Genomic DNA, 15199 nt, shown 5'->3' with positions numbered 1-15199 from the left:
GGGAAAGCCGCCACACACACATATGTTGGAATTAGGTCCAGGAAGCTAATTTACAACCTAGAGCTCTAACAACAGGTGAATGGATAAATAAACAGTGGTATAACTATATAATGGTATACTACTCAGGAATAAAAAGGACTGAACTGTTGGTACACTCTAGAGCATAGATGAATCTCCACATGATTAAGGTGAGTGAAAGAAGCGAGACAAAACAGGAGTGCCTAATATGTGATTACAGTTATATAACATTTTAGAAAATGAAAACTATAGCAACAGAAAGCAGATGGATGATTGCCTGGGGACTGGGCTAGAGGAGTATGGGGTAGGGTAAATAGAGGGGGAGCAGGGAAGGACAGGAAGAAGAGATCATAAAAGACCATGAATAATCTTTTGTGAGTGATGAATATGTTTGTTACCTTGACTGTAGTGACAGTTATTTTATTTTATTTTTTTAGGTAGCTACTGTGTGCAGTCTGTATTCTTTTTCTATTGCTGTCACAACTTAGCATCTTTTTTTAATTTTTGAATTTTATTTTATCTTTTTATGCAGCAGGTTCTTATTAGTCATCAATTTTACACACATCAGTGTATACATGTCAATCCCAATCGCCCAATTCATCACACCACCACACCCACCCCCTCACGGCTATCTCCCTTTGGTGTCCATATGTTTGTTTTCTACATCTCTGTCTCAATTTCTGCCCTGCAAACCGGTTCATCTGTACCATTTTTCTAGGTTCCACATATATGTGTTAATATACGATATTTGTTTTTTTCTTTCTGACTTACTTCACTCTGTATGACAGTCTCTAGATCCATCCCCGTCTCAACAAATGACTCGATTTCGTTGCTTTTTATGGCTGAGTAATATTCCATTGTATATATGTACCACATCCTCTTTATCCATTCATCTGTTGATGGGCATTTAGGTTGCTTCCATGACCTGGCTATTGTAAATAGTGCTTCAAAGAACATTGGGGTGCATGTGTCTTTCTGAATTACAGTTTTCTCTAGGTATATGCCCAGTAGTGGGATTGCTGGGTCATATGGTAATTCTGTTTTTAGTTTTTTAAGGAAGCTCCATACTGTTCTCCATAGTGGCTGTATCAATTTACATTCCCACCAACAGTGCAAGAAGTTTCCCTTTTCTCCACACCCTCTCCAGCATTTATTGTTTCTAGATTTTTTGATGATGGCCATTCTGACCGGTGTGAGGTGATAACTCATTGTAGTTTTGATTTGTATTTCTCTAATAATTAGTGATGTTGAGCATCTTTTCATGTGCCTCTCGGTCATCTGTACGTCTTCTTTGGAGAAATGTCTATTTAGTTCTTCTGCCCATTTTTGGATTGGGTTGTTTGTTTTTTTAATATTGAGCTGCATGAGCTGATTATATATTTTGGAGATTAATCCTTTGTCCGTTGATTCATTTGCAACTATTTTCTCCCATTCTGACATTGTCTTTTCATCTTGTTTATGGTTTCCTTTGCCGTGCAAAAGCTTTTAAGTTTCATTAGGTCCCATTTGTTTGTTTTTGTTTTTACTTCCATTACTGTAGGAGGTGGCTCAAAAAAGAACTTGCTGTGATTTATGTCAAAGAGTGTTATTCCTATGTTTTCCTCTAAGAGTTTTATAGTATACAATCTTACATTTAGGTTTCTAATCCATTTTGAGTTTATTTTTGTGTATGGTGTTAGGGAGTGTTCTAACTTCATTCTTTTACATGTAGCTGACTAGTTTTTCCAGCATCACTTGTTGAAGAGACTGTCTTTTCTCCATTGTGTATCCTTGCCTCCTTTGTCATAGATTAGTTGACCGAAGGTGCGTGGGTTTACCTCTAGGCTTTCTATCTTGTTCCATTGAGCTATATTTCTGTTTTTGTGCCAGTACCATGTTGTCTTGATTACTGTAGCTTTATAGTATAGTCTGAAGTCAGGGAGACTAATTCCTCCAGCTCCGTTTTTTTCCCTCAAGACTGCTTTGGCTATTCGGAGTCTTTTGTGTCTCCATACACATTTTAAGATTTTTCGTTCTAGTTCCATAAAAAATGCCAGTGGTAATTTGATAGGGATTGCACTGAATCTGTAGATTGCTTTGAGTAGTATAGTCATTTTCATAATATTGATTCTTCCAATCCAAGAACATGGTATATCTCTCCATCTGTTGGTATCATCTTTAATTTCTTTCATCAGTGTCTTATAGTTTTCTGCATACAGGTCTTTTGTCTCCCTAGGAAAGTTTATTCCTAGGTATTTTATTCTTTTTGTCACAATGGTAAATGGAAGTGTTTCCTTAATTTATCTTTCAGATTTGTCATCATTAATGTATAGGATTACAAGACATTTCTGTGCATTAATTTTGTATCCTGCAACGTTACCAAATTCATTGATTAGCTCTAGTAGTTTTCTGGTGACATCTCTAGGATTCTCTATGTATAGTATCATGTCATCTGCAAACAGTGACAGTTTTACTTCTTCTTTTCCAATTTGTATTCCTATTATTTCTTTTTCTTCTCTGATTGCCATGACTAGGACTTCCAAAACTGTGTTGAATAATAGTGGTGAGAGTGGACATCCTTGTCTTGTTCCTGATCTTAGAGGAAAGGCTTTCAGTTTTTCACCATTGAGAATGATGTTTGCTGTGGGTTTGTCGTATATAGCCTTTATTATGTTGAAGTAGGTTCCCTCTATGCCCACTTTCTGGAGAATTTTTATCATAAATTGGTGTTGAATTTTGTCAAAAGCTTTTTCTGCATCTATTGAGATGATCATATAGTTTTTATTCTTCAATTTGTTAATATGGTGTATCACACTGATTGATTTGTGTATATTGAAGAATCCTTGCATCTCTGGGATAAATCTCACTTGATCATGATGTATGATCCTTTTAATGTGTTGTTGGATTCTGTTTGATAATATTTTGTTCAGGATTTTTGCATTTACATTCATCAGTGATATTGGTCTGTAATTTTCTTGTTTTGTAGTATCTTTGTCTGGTTTTGCTATCAGGGTGATGGTGGCCTCATAGAATGTGTTTGGGAGTGTTCCCTCCTCCACAATTTTTGGGAAGAGTTTGAGAAGGATGGGTGTTAGCTCTTCTCTAAATGTTTGATAGGATTCACCTGTGACACCATCTGGTCCTGGACTTTTGTTTGCTGGAAGATTTTTAATCACAGTTTCAATTTCAGTGCTTGTGATTGGTCTGTTCATATTTTCTATTTCTTCCTGGTTCAGCCTTGGAAGCCTATATCTTTCTAAGAATTTGTCCATTTCTTCCAGGTTGTCCATTTTATTGACATAGTATTGCTTGTAGTAGTCTCTTAGGATGCTCTGTATTTCTGCAGTGTCTGTTGTAACTTCTCCTTTTTCATTTCTGATTTTATTGATTTGAGTCCTCTCCCTCTTTTCCTTGATGAGTCTTGATAATGGTTTATCAATTTTGTTTATCTTCTCAAAGAATCAGCTTTTAGTTTTATTGATCTTTGCTATGGTTCTCTTTGTTTCTGTTTCATTTATTTCTGGTATGATCTTTATGATTACTTTCCTTCTGCTAAAGTTGGGTTTTGTTTGTTTTTCTTTCTCTAGTTACTTTAGGTGTAAGGTTGGACTGTTTATTTGAGATTTTTCTTTTTTCTGGAGTTAGGCTTGTATAGCTATAAACTTCCCTCTTAGAACTGCTTTTGCTGTATCCCATAGGTTTTGGATTGTCGTGTTTTCATTGTTATTTGTCTCTAGGTATTTTTTTATTTCCTCTTTGATTTCTTCAGTGATCTCTTGGTTATTTAGTAACATAGTTTTTAGCCTCCATGTGTTTGTGGTTTTTATGTTTTTTCCCCCCTGTAATTCATTTCCAATCTCATAGCATTGTGGTCAGAACAGATGCTTGATATGATTTCAATTTTCTTAAATTTACTGAGGCTTGATTTGTGACCCACAGTGTGATTTATCCTGGAGAATGTTCTGTGCGACTTGAGAAGAAAGTGTAATCTGCTGGTTTTGGATGGAATGTTCTATAAATATCAATTTAATCTATCTGATCTATTGTGTCATTTAAAACTTCTGTTTCCTTATTTATATTCATTTTGGATGATCTGTCCATTGGTGTAAGTGAGGTGTTAAAGTCCCCCACTATTATTGTGTTATTGTTGATTTCCTCTTTTACAGCTGTTAGCAGTTGTCTCATGTATTAAGATGCTCCTATGTTGTGTGCATAAATATTTATAATTGCTATATCTTCTTCTTGGATTGATGCCTTGATCATAATATAGTGTCTTTCCTTGTCTCTTGTTACATTCATTATTTTAAAGTCTATTTTATCTGACATGAGTATTGCTACTCCAGCTCTCTTTTGATTTCCATTTGCATGGAATATCTTTTTCCATCCACTCACTTTCAGTCGTATGTGTCCCTACGTCTGAAGCGGGTCTCTTGTAGACAGCCTATATATAGGTCTTGTTTTTGTATCCATTCATCAAGCCTGTGTCTTTTGGTTGGAGGATTTAATCCATTCACGTTTAAGGTAATTATCGATATGTATGTTTCTATGACTATTTTCTTAATTGTTTTGGGTTTGGTTTTGTACGTCCTTTTCTTCTCTTGTGTTTCCCACTTAGGGAAGTTCCTTTAGCATTTATTGTAGAGCTGGTTTGGTGGTGTTGAATTCTCTTAACTTTTGCTTGCCTGTAAAGCTTTTGATTTGTCCATCAAATCTGAATGAGATCCTTGCTGGGTAAAGTAATCTTGGTTGTAAGTTCTTCCCTTTTATCACTTTAAGTATATCATGCCAATCCCTTCTGGCTTGTAGAGTTTCTGCTGAGAGATCAGCTGCTAACCTTATGGGAATTCCCTTGTATGTTATTTGTCATTTTTCCCTTGCTGCTTTCAATAATTTTTCTTTGTCTTTAATTTTTGCCAAGTTGATTACTGTGTGTCTCAGTGTGTTTTTCCTTGGGTTTATCCTGTATGGGACTTGCTGTGCTTCCTAGACTTAAGTGACTATTTCCTTTCCCAAGTTAGGGAAGTTTTCGACTCTAATCTCTGCAAATGTTTTCTCTGGTCCTTTCTCTCTCTCTTCTCCTTCTGGGACCCCTATAATGTGAATGTTGTTGCATTTAATGTTGCCCCAGAGGTCTCTTAGGCTGCCTTCATTTCTTTTCATTCTTTTTTCTTTATTCTGTTTCTCAGCAGTGAATTCCACCATTCTGTCTTCCAGGTCACTTTTCTGTTCTTCTGAATCAGTTATTCTGCTATTGATTCCTTCTAGTGTAGTTTTCATTTCAGTTATTGTATTATTCATCTCTGTTTGATTGTTCTTTAATTCTTCTATGTCTTTGTTAAACATTTCTTTCAACTTCTCAATCTTTGCCTCCATTCTTTTTCCGAGGTTCTGGATCATCTTCACTATGATTATTCTGAATTCTTTTTCTGGAAGGTTGCCTATCTCCACTTAATTTGGTTATTTTTCTGGGGTTTTATCTTGTTCCTTCATCTGGTACATAGCCCTCTGTCTTTTCTTCTTGTCTATCTTTCTGTGAATGTGGTTTTTGTTTCACAGGATGCAGGATTGTAGTTCTTCTTCCTTCTACTGTCTGCCCTCTGGTAGATGAAGCTATCTAAGAGGCTTGTGCAGGTTTCCTGATGGGAGGTACTGGTGCTAGGTAGAGCTAACTGTTGCTCTTCAGTTTTTTTTTTTAAGAGGAAAATTTACAACTTTATTTATTTATTATATTAAAGTATTGTTAATTTACAGTGTTTGTAGTTATGGTTTTATGCATGTATATGTATGTTAAAAGGTCCTTCCTAATTTGCTCCTGTCCATCTCTCCAAATTCATAGCAATGTTCTCGGCCTTATACTTTGAAATCTAGCAAGTAACATTGAATACTTTTCTCCATGATTCCTTTCTTACCTTTGCTCAGCAGTCCTTTGTTGGAATTTGCCCCTTTCTTTCTCTCTGACCCCTTTATTATGTTAGCTACTAATCATCCTGAGACCCAGCTCACTAGATTGTCAGCTCCTTGAGGGATTCATCTTTGAATACTCAAGGCCTAACACAGTACCTAATTACACTAAAAAAGTAAGTTGGTTGAATGAACAAATGACTGGAACTTCGCTCATTAACTCTAGTCTTGTGTAGTGGAATGAACATGACACTGCAGAGTGAGGAGCTTTGGGCTTGAGATTTATTGTGCCATTAAACTAATCTTTTAGACATGGAAAATAACCGACCCAGAAGAAGACTGGGCAAGATGCCTCTTAAAGTCACCTCATGTCCAATATCTTCAGATCCTGTGACAGCTGCTTCAGGACCCTGTAATCTAATTGTCCACAGAGCACCAAATAATGAGGTTCCCACAAACCTGCGGATATCCCCACTGATTCTTTCCTTCACAGACAGGAAAAAGAACCTCTTTCTCCTTCCTGATTTTCCACTTAGACTTGCACCAAACTGAAGGAGAAAAGCTTCCCATTTTGTGAATATCACTACTACTTTTACCATATGCAACATTGAACCCAGCTTTTACATAAATCAAGAGAGAACGTCACATAAATCAAGAGAGAATTCCCCTTTCCTTTCTTCACTGTAGCTGGTCAGTTATTGAGTTCCCACCCCTCCCAACCCCAATGGAAAAACTGACACCCTCTGCAGTCAAAATCTGTGACTAATGTGGCCCTGTGAAGAAAGTCCCTGACGTCAGCTTCCAGGAAACCTCCGTGACTGAACTGCAGTTAATTGCCCAATGTGGAGGTCAGGGAGGAAGTTCACCCTTTACTAATTTTCTTCCAAGCAAAGAGCTTGGGCTGATAAGCTCTCTCATGGATTTCTAGTTCAATCTCTTTCTTTTTTTTAACTCATACTTGCAGGTCATCTAATACAGTCTTGAAGGTAATCAAGCTTAGAAGTGGCTAAAGTTGGACAGAAGTTCCAAGAAACTATCAATTCTTGCTCTCCAGCCTTATCTGATCCAATTTTAGATTTGGAGCCACAGCGAGACATCTTTGGTGTTACACGGACTATTAGATTTATGAGATGTTAATAAATATTTCTCAAACAAAAAAGAAACAAACAAAACCATAGGGAGTGAGAGGAATCCATGATCAATAATTTTGGAAGTGAGATTAAATAAAAATAAAACATAAAATAATACAGTTTTTTTAGTGAGTGACTTCCATGAAAACTGATATATACTAATGTACATTGTGGTTGTCTAAGAGAAAAGTCTACTTATGTAACTATAAGCCTATTCATATATTACAGATTACTTATTAACAGCTCAGAGAACATAGTGTTCCATGGAACACAGTTTGACACACACTAGTAATGGATGTGGGCAAATTTAGTTTTGAATTCTAGCAGTGGTACATACCAGAAGTATGGCCCTGGACAACTTCCTTAATCTCTCTAACTTTTCCAATTTCCTCATCTTTAAAATGATGATACATTAATACATACCTCATAGGTTGTTCTGAGTGTTAAATGAGATAATATTTCCTGGATGGTTCAGTATCAGAGTGTCTGGTTCAGTGAAAACTGAGGAAAAGATCAAGTTCAGAGCTTCCCTAACAGTCCATTCTTAAGGGTGACTCTTAAATTTCTGCTAGATTTTCAGGAATAAAATACATTAAGTGCCAGAAGTCCTTTTTAGTAATCCTTTGCTTGTTTCATTTTTTGTAAATATCTTTTAAAAAAAGTTTTGTGTGTTCTTGTGAAAAAATTTAAATCATAAAGAGAATACAAAGAAGAAAGCATAAAATCTTCTGAAACTCCACATCCCAAAGATAACCACCATTAACATTTTTGGTGAACATCTTTCCAGACATTTCTTGATATACAGATCTATTTGCTAATTTACATAGAAGAATATGTAATGTTCTTACATCCAGCAAGGTAATTATTGGCTTCCCATTTATTCCTACACAGAGTCTGTGGAGGTCTTTAATTCATCACTGAACAATATTGGAGCCATTATTAACATAAGTCTTTTTCTAAATAGGAAAGGAAATCTGTTCTCCATGAAGGCTCCCAAATTATGGCCGTCTTGACAAAATAAATTTAGATAAATGATATAGTTCACTGAACTCTGCAAAATGCCAAGCTCTTCCTACATAAATTTTATTTATAATCCTCATATCAACCTCGTAACTTAGGTGTCAATAGCCCCACTTTTCAAACAGGAAGTCCAAGACTCAGACAGCCTATGTAACTGGTACAAGATCACCCACCTAATAATCAACAACGACAGGGCACAGGCCAAGGTTTTTTCAGTCTCCCAAGCCTACGTTCCTTCCATTGTCCCAGGCTCTGAGTTCTTACCTCCCACTTCCCAACTCAACTCCCCCCACTGTAATGTGATGAGCCTCCAGGAGGACTCCTTCCATCCTTCATAGTTTGAACCCCTGTGAGCAGTGGCTGAGGTAGGATGTGGGTTTTGCATGTATGTCTATTCATGGAGTAATAAGCAGTTACAGGGGGAGGGGTGATACTAAAATTAAATTAAATCAAATCAAACCATCAACTTTCATGCATTAGTTTCCTCTCACCTCTCCATCACTTTGTCAAAGGAATGTGTCTGTCATCTTATTCTTCCCTGAAATTGTGTTATGGTGAAATTTTCCTTTCAAGGCTGTCCTCAAGAGAGAGGAATTAGCGATTTATAAAAGAGAGAAAGAAGGAAGAAGCAAAGAGAAGAGAAAAAATGAGGAAAAATAAATCCAGATGATCTTGGGGGTCTCATTTTCCTCCATTTGGTAGCTTAGGAAGATCATCACTCAACAGAAAAAAATCATAGATGTTCTCAGCAGCTGAGCTGAGACAGGGACTTATATAACTTATATAACAAGGCCTCTCTGTAAATCAGGAACAGTTACATAAAACAGTTACCATTGTTCCAGAGTCAATGGAGTAGTGGTTCTCTTTCCTTAGCATAAAATATGTAGAATTTTGCTGTGGAGGGTCCCTGTCCTAGAGACCTGTCCATGGTGTGTTCAGGCAAGCTATGCCCACAGTGGGCAAAGCTCTCTGTGGGATAACGAAAGCCATTTCTGTGATATTCCTATCAAAAGTTGGAATAGCCTGAATCTAGTCACAAGGAAACATCAGAAATACCAGAATGGAGAGACAGTCTAGAAAATACTTGCCTGTACTCTTCAAGAATATCAGTGTCATGAAATACAAAGAAAGACTCAGGAACCATTCCAGATAGGAGACTAGAGAGATGATGGTGAAAAACAATATATGATCAGAGATTTCCCTTTGCTGTAAAAAATATTAGTAGGCAATTGGTGGAATCTGAATAAAATCTATAGAGTGGTAATAGTATTGTATCAGTGTTAAAATCTTGATTTTGATAATTGTAAAGTGGATATATAAGAGGGTGTTTTCGTTTGTAGAAAATGCACACTAAAGCACTTAAGGGGAAAATATATCATGTCAGCAATTACTCTCAAATGAGAAAGCTGGAGAAGGATAAAGAAAATGTGATAAAGTGTTAATATTTGAGAAATCAGAATGAAGGGGCTTCAGAAATTCTTGGTATTTTTTTTGTAACTTTTCTGTAAGTACAAATTTTTGTCAAAATAAAAAGTAAAAAAAAAAAAAAAAAACGTTGAACATAAGTAAATGATCTGAAGGATACCTATCTCAAAATCATTATGATTTACGTCCCTCATGGTATAAATACTGTGATTCTACAATAACTATTTCTAGAAGAATAAACCATGGGATAATTCTTTAAGGCCTCTATTTCTTCCTAATATAGAGTAAATATTAAGTCATGAGTTCAAATTTACTTGAACAAATTTTAAAAGATGTGAGTTATCAAAATCATTTCTCACCTTTATTCTTCAATCTAGTTCTCCTGAAATATAAACGTCAAACAAAAGTTTGACAAATTAAATAAATATTAAATACTTGATTTGTTAACATATTGATTTCAGATCATCTGGATTTATAGTTAAGTTGTATTTTCATGTCTACCTATGTTAAAAAGCACTGGAAACTTCTTTATATGAACAAATAACACAGTTTAATGATACCTATTTAAAAAGAAGTCTATAAGAAAAGATGTATAGTGTAATGTGGAGAAAAGAACATTTCACAGAGACTCAGGAAACATTCTAGATAACTAGTTAAGTAATTTTATGACTTTGGACTAGTCACCTGACCTGAAAAATACACAGATTGGAATGTTATAATAGTAAAACAGGGCTCTCACTATGAGTTGGACAATTTATTTAAGCTTAAATAATCTCTAAGTTCCCTTTAAGTATCAACATTCTAACACTTGGAATATAGTGCATTTATTTTATTTTATTTATTTATTTACTTATTTATTTATTTTAACATCTTTATTGGAGTATAACTGTTTTACAATGGTGTGTTAGTTTCTGCTTTACAACAAAGTGAATCAGTTATACATATACATATGTCCCCATATCTCCTCCCTCTTGCATCTCCCTCCCTCCCCCCCCTCCCTATCCCACCCCTCTAGGTGGTCACAAAGCACTGAGCTGATCTCCCTGTGCTCTGCGACTGCTTCCCACTAGCTATCTAATTTACATTTGGTAGTGTATATATGTCCATGCCACTCTCCCACTTCATCATAGCTTACCCTTCCCCCTCCCCATATCCCCAAGTCCATGCTCTAGTAGGTCTCTGTTTTACTCCCGTCCTACCACTAATCTCTTCATGACATTTTTTTTCTTAGATTCCATATATATGTGTTAGCATACGGTATTTGTTTTTCTCCTTCTGACTCACTTCACTCTGTATGACAGACTCCAGGTCCGTCCACCTCATTACAAATAACTCAGTTTCATTTCCTTTTATGGCTGAGTAATATTCCATTGTATATATGTGCCACATCTTCTCTATCCATTCATCCATTGATGGACACTTAGGTTGCTTCCATGTCCTGGCTATTGTAAATAGAGCTGCAATGAACATTTTGGTACATGACTCTTTTTGAATTATGGTTTTCTCAGGGTATATGCCCATGGTTATGGAAATGTATCCTTGTGGCTGAACAACTTTAGGCCATAGCTAGGATGTATTGTTGCTACTGCTTGTGTAGGAACTCTACTGTGAAATGGGAAATGAATAGAGGAATTGTTTCTATATCCCAACACAGACTGAGGGCTCACCCACTGGCTTTGGAAAAACGTTATCTTCCTCTTTCTGAAGGCCTACTTCTAGACGGCCTTCCCAAACTGACCACACAACCTCCAGTTGCAATCCTCTCCTCCTCTGTCCCAGCAGCCACCCTGGAGGCCCACTCTGCAGAGCTGTCTAATGTCTCTGCATTACTCTGCTTCAGTGCTCTGTACCTGCAGTGGCAGCTGGGTCCTGGAGGTTCTTGAAGGCAAGTGTCCAGTCCCTAGGCCCATGGTGATCTGCACACATTGGACGCTCACTCAATACAGGAAGTACTGTAGGCTGACTAATTCAGGAACATAAACCAAACCACCATAACTAAGTCAACACAGCATTTCCGGAAACAGAAGCTGAGAGAAAGAGAATGGCTGTAACCTTGTAAAAAGCTCCACCTTTCACTTAAATCTAGGGGGAAAACCTAGGTTGAAGAAGAAGAAATCTGACTCTCACCCTCATTTCAAGCCACATTCCATCAAGCCTGTCAAGTGGAGGTTTCAGGCATAGCTCCATCCAGGGCTGGGCTTGGGACTCTCCTGGTTAGAGATCTTGCCTTCCATTTTCAGGTGTTGGGGTTCTAGAACCAAGTAGGAGAAATTTCCTACTTCCTGTGGTCCTGAAACCATGGTTTGATATAGTCCAATCTCATTTGCTTACTCTCATTTCTAGCATGCCTGGGTGTTCACATCTCTTTGAGTTTGCATATACTGTGTCTTGTCTGAAATGCCATTACCCCCAGTCTCCATAGCAAACTCATCCTTCCTTGAAAATGAACCCAAGCAGTCACCTCTCCCAGGGAGTCTTTGGCACACTCCTGAACTCCTACATTTTGTGCACACGCTTTCTCCATTATAGAAAAGATCACATTGTGTCATATTTGTGTATTTCTGTGTCTGTCTTTCATGTTACTCTACAAATGCTTTGAAATTGATAACCGCATCAGTTATCCTTGGGTCTCCAATGCTTAGCATATGACTAGATGCTGGCATGTTGCAAAGTAGGAGTGAGGAAGTTTAAACAGACCTCAGATCCTAGTCTGAAGCCCTCTGCAGGGTCAGAAGTCAACCTGAGGACATAAGAAACTAAAGCCCAACAGAGTTTGAGGTTTCCAGTGTGTGTCTCTTGTCAATTACCAAATGAAAGGTCTCTTAGATAGCAGTAGATGTAAAAGGCTGGGCTTTGAATCATTCCTTGCTGGTATAAATGTGTCCAATCTTTTCATTTAAAGGTTGAATACTCTAATTGGCCCACACAGGAAACATCACAGGAAATCATGTTTCAGTTCAGCCTCTGCTCTAATTCAACCACAATTTCAAAATAGTGCAGATTCTGGTAGAGATTGAGAAAGCAAAACTTCTTTGTTTAGCCAGCAGCTAAGATTCTGCTTTTGCTCAGTTCTCTTCCAAAGCCCTTGCATACATATCTGATATTTCTTATTTCCCAAGGGAGTTCCTTAAGGGCAAGATTGTTTGCTGGACCAATATCTTCCTTCAACTTTGCCCCCTTCCTACCAGGCACAGTGCCTGGTCCTAGGAGGTACTTAACATCTGATTATTTTTAAAATTCAAAGCGCAATAGTCCCTGAGGTGCTTTGAGAACCTAGAGCCCTTTTCCCCATTCCCATGCCTCATTGTTAGGTGGGTGAGTGTGGTTCTAGGGGACTTTCCTCTCCATTTCCAGTAAGATCCTTGCAAATATTGGAAGGAGAAAGCTTTCATCTAGAGTTCCCTGTGGTAACCTTACCCCCAGTGACTATAGTGGTTACAGAAAGCCAAGACCAAAGCTTAGCTATCACTTTCTGAGTGGGAAAACTGAGGATCACAGTGGTCTTGCTGCCCTTTAAAAACAACCAATCTAAGCATCTCTTAGTGGTGTTCAGCTTTTACTTCTCAAAATACAGGTTCTGAGCATGTCCTATGTCCTTGACTCTGAGCTGGGTATTGTGATTTATAACAGTCCTTCTGTTTAGTGTCTCTGAGGAATCACAGTTGGAGTCACTAACTTTACTTTTGAAATTTTCTCAAATGAAGAAGATCTGCATCTCCCAGCTACCTTTTAAAATAGCTATGACTGTTGGTTCTCTGCTTACTTTAAAATCACAAGACAAATCTTCTGAAGATCAGTGTATGTAGGAAATCTCCCCAGCTTCATCTTGTACAGATGGCTCTGGTCAACAGAAATGACCAGACAGAGAAATTCAAGTTCTGAAGCAATTTAAGCACATAAATGCCCTGACCCAAAGAGATATCAGATAATGGGAATCCAGTTAATTGAAACTCCTTCCGGCCTGATTGTCTTTTGAGGGTCACTAGAATCTTGTTCATAATTTTACTACCTGCAGTAAATATTTGCAAACGTTTCAGGAAATTGTAAAGGTACTAAAGAGGTATATAGAGACTCCTAGGAAGATACCCTAGCCCACATAATATGGTTCAGGTCTCTGCTCTCAAACCAGATTAAAATATTACCAATCTTACCTTTTGCAGGCTCTTTTCCTCAGTTCTTTAGGCAGAATGGGTGATTATCAATGAGACGCCGAGACAAGGCTGGTAACCCGGATGTCGGGGCTATTTGTGTAAAAGGAGAAGTGAAGGGGGAATAAATATGATCACACTGTGACGACAGGAAGCCCAGATGAGGAGACGGAGGAAGTGGGGCTGGGCCCGCCCTCTTTAGCCTCAAAGATACAATCCTTCCCCCCAGTGGCTTTTTAGAAGCTTACTCCAGAACCCACCCAAATGTCTAAACCAGTTTCTCTGCAACTCAGGAAAAACTCAAAGACCAAGTTGGTTCAGGCAGGAATCTATGAGAACTGGTGGGTTCTGGGGAGATTTTGGCTTTGATTTTTGTCTAGAAAAGGGCAGTGCTTCTCAATCAAGGTGACATCTCAGAATTACCTGTGGATCTGTTCAAGAATAAGTATGCCTGACCCCACCATACTTCTTCAGTCCCATTCAGGTAGACAGACTGGAGTGGAACCCAACAATCAATATTTTAAGAAGTTTTCTAGGACTGAGACTTAGGAATGTCTCTTAAGCCACTCCACCTTCTCTCCACCCTCCCTCCAGCTACCTTCCAGAAGATCTGTAGTCTCCAGTTTGATTGGGTCACTATTTTCAGATTTCCATGTCTCAAAAGCTGGACTGTCCTTATATAAGGGTACTGTCAGGAGCAAACTCCAAGGCACAATCCAGTGGGCACTAGTAGAAATGGTTTGGTTAGTAGAGGGAGCTCCAGGTTTAGAGTCCCAAGATTTGGGTTTCAGTCCCAGCTCTATTTCTTTTAGCTGTGAGATACTGAGAAACTCTCAGCTTCAGTTTATTAATAATAACATCCAATAATAATTCTACTATCTTCCTTTGCCCTGAGGCATTAAGATTCTGGAGTAACTCCTGGCCAGGGTTGGCTCATGGGGAAAGCTGAGTTAAACAAAGAAGAAAATGTTCTTTACTGCAGACTGTGCTGTGTCAGTCCTTAATATTCTCTTAACATTCCCTAAATATGTAGCTTTTCCCAAATTTGTTAGATCATGGAACAATATGTGTGTGTGTTTGTGTGAGGTATTTCTCAGGGAACAATTTTTCAGTGTAACTATACTTCAGGAAATGCTGTTATAAACTCTCCTCTCTTCAGCTGGCATCACTCTGAGAAATCACTGCCCCTCACCCAAGGCTGCTGTCACACTGGCAGGCCCCTGAAGTGGAGTAATTGAGGAGAGACTTCTTGATGAGTTTGAATACTATCTCTCTGTGTCAAAGATGCACATCTCTATGTGCAACCTGGTCTCTCAACTTGAGTGCCACACAGGCACCTCAAGTACAGTATCCAAAATTCAGCTTAGTAAACTCAGCTTCCTCCCACTTAGCCTGATTTCCACCCCCTCACCCCCATTACCATCTCAGGGAAAGCTTGACTAAACTCTCAGTTGCCCAAGTCATCTTCAAAGCATCCTTTTAGGCTACTCTCTCTCCCACACTACCACATATTATTGCTAAAAAGTGATTGATTAAGGAAGACAATTTTGGTGACAAGAGCAAATTTTATTTAACACT

At 38.0% G+C, this 15199-nt stretch overlaps 1 protein-coding gene across 1 annotated transcript in view; it reads right to left on the bottom strand.

Annotated features, from left to right (window-relative positions):
• The window catches only part of CD53 (CD53 molecule), a 32097-nt gene extending 18354 nt beyond the window's left edge, over nucleotides 1-13743 (bottom strand). Inside the window, exon 1 of the mRNA XM_059081992.2 lies at nucleotides 13625-13743. The gene's annotated coding sequence lies outside the window, so the exon portion shown is untranslated. The remainder of the gene's footprint in view (nucleotides 1-13624) is intronic.
• Nucleotides 13744-15199: the final 1456 nt, after the last annotated feature.

This window comes from Kogia breviceps, chromosome 1, assembly GCF_026419965.1.
Source record: "Kogia breviceps isolate mKogBre1 chromosome 1, mKogBre1 haplotype 1, whole genome shotgun sequence".
NCBI classification, from domain to species: domain Eukaryota; kingdom Metazoa; phylum Chordata; class Mammalia; order Artiodactyla; family Physeteridae; genus Kogia; species Kogia breviceps.
This window is presented reverse-complemented; position numbering and strand designations above follow the sequence as displayed.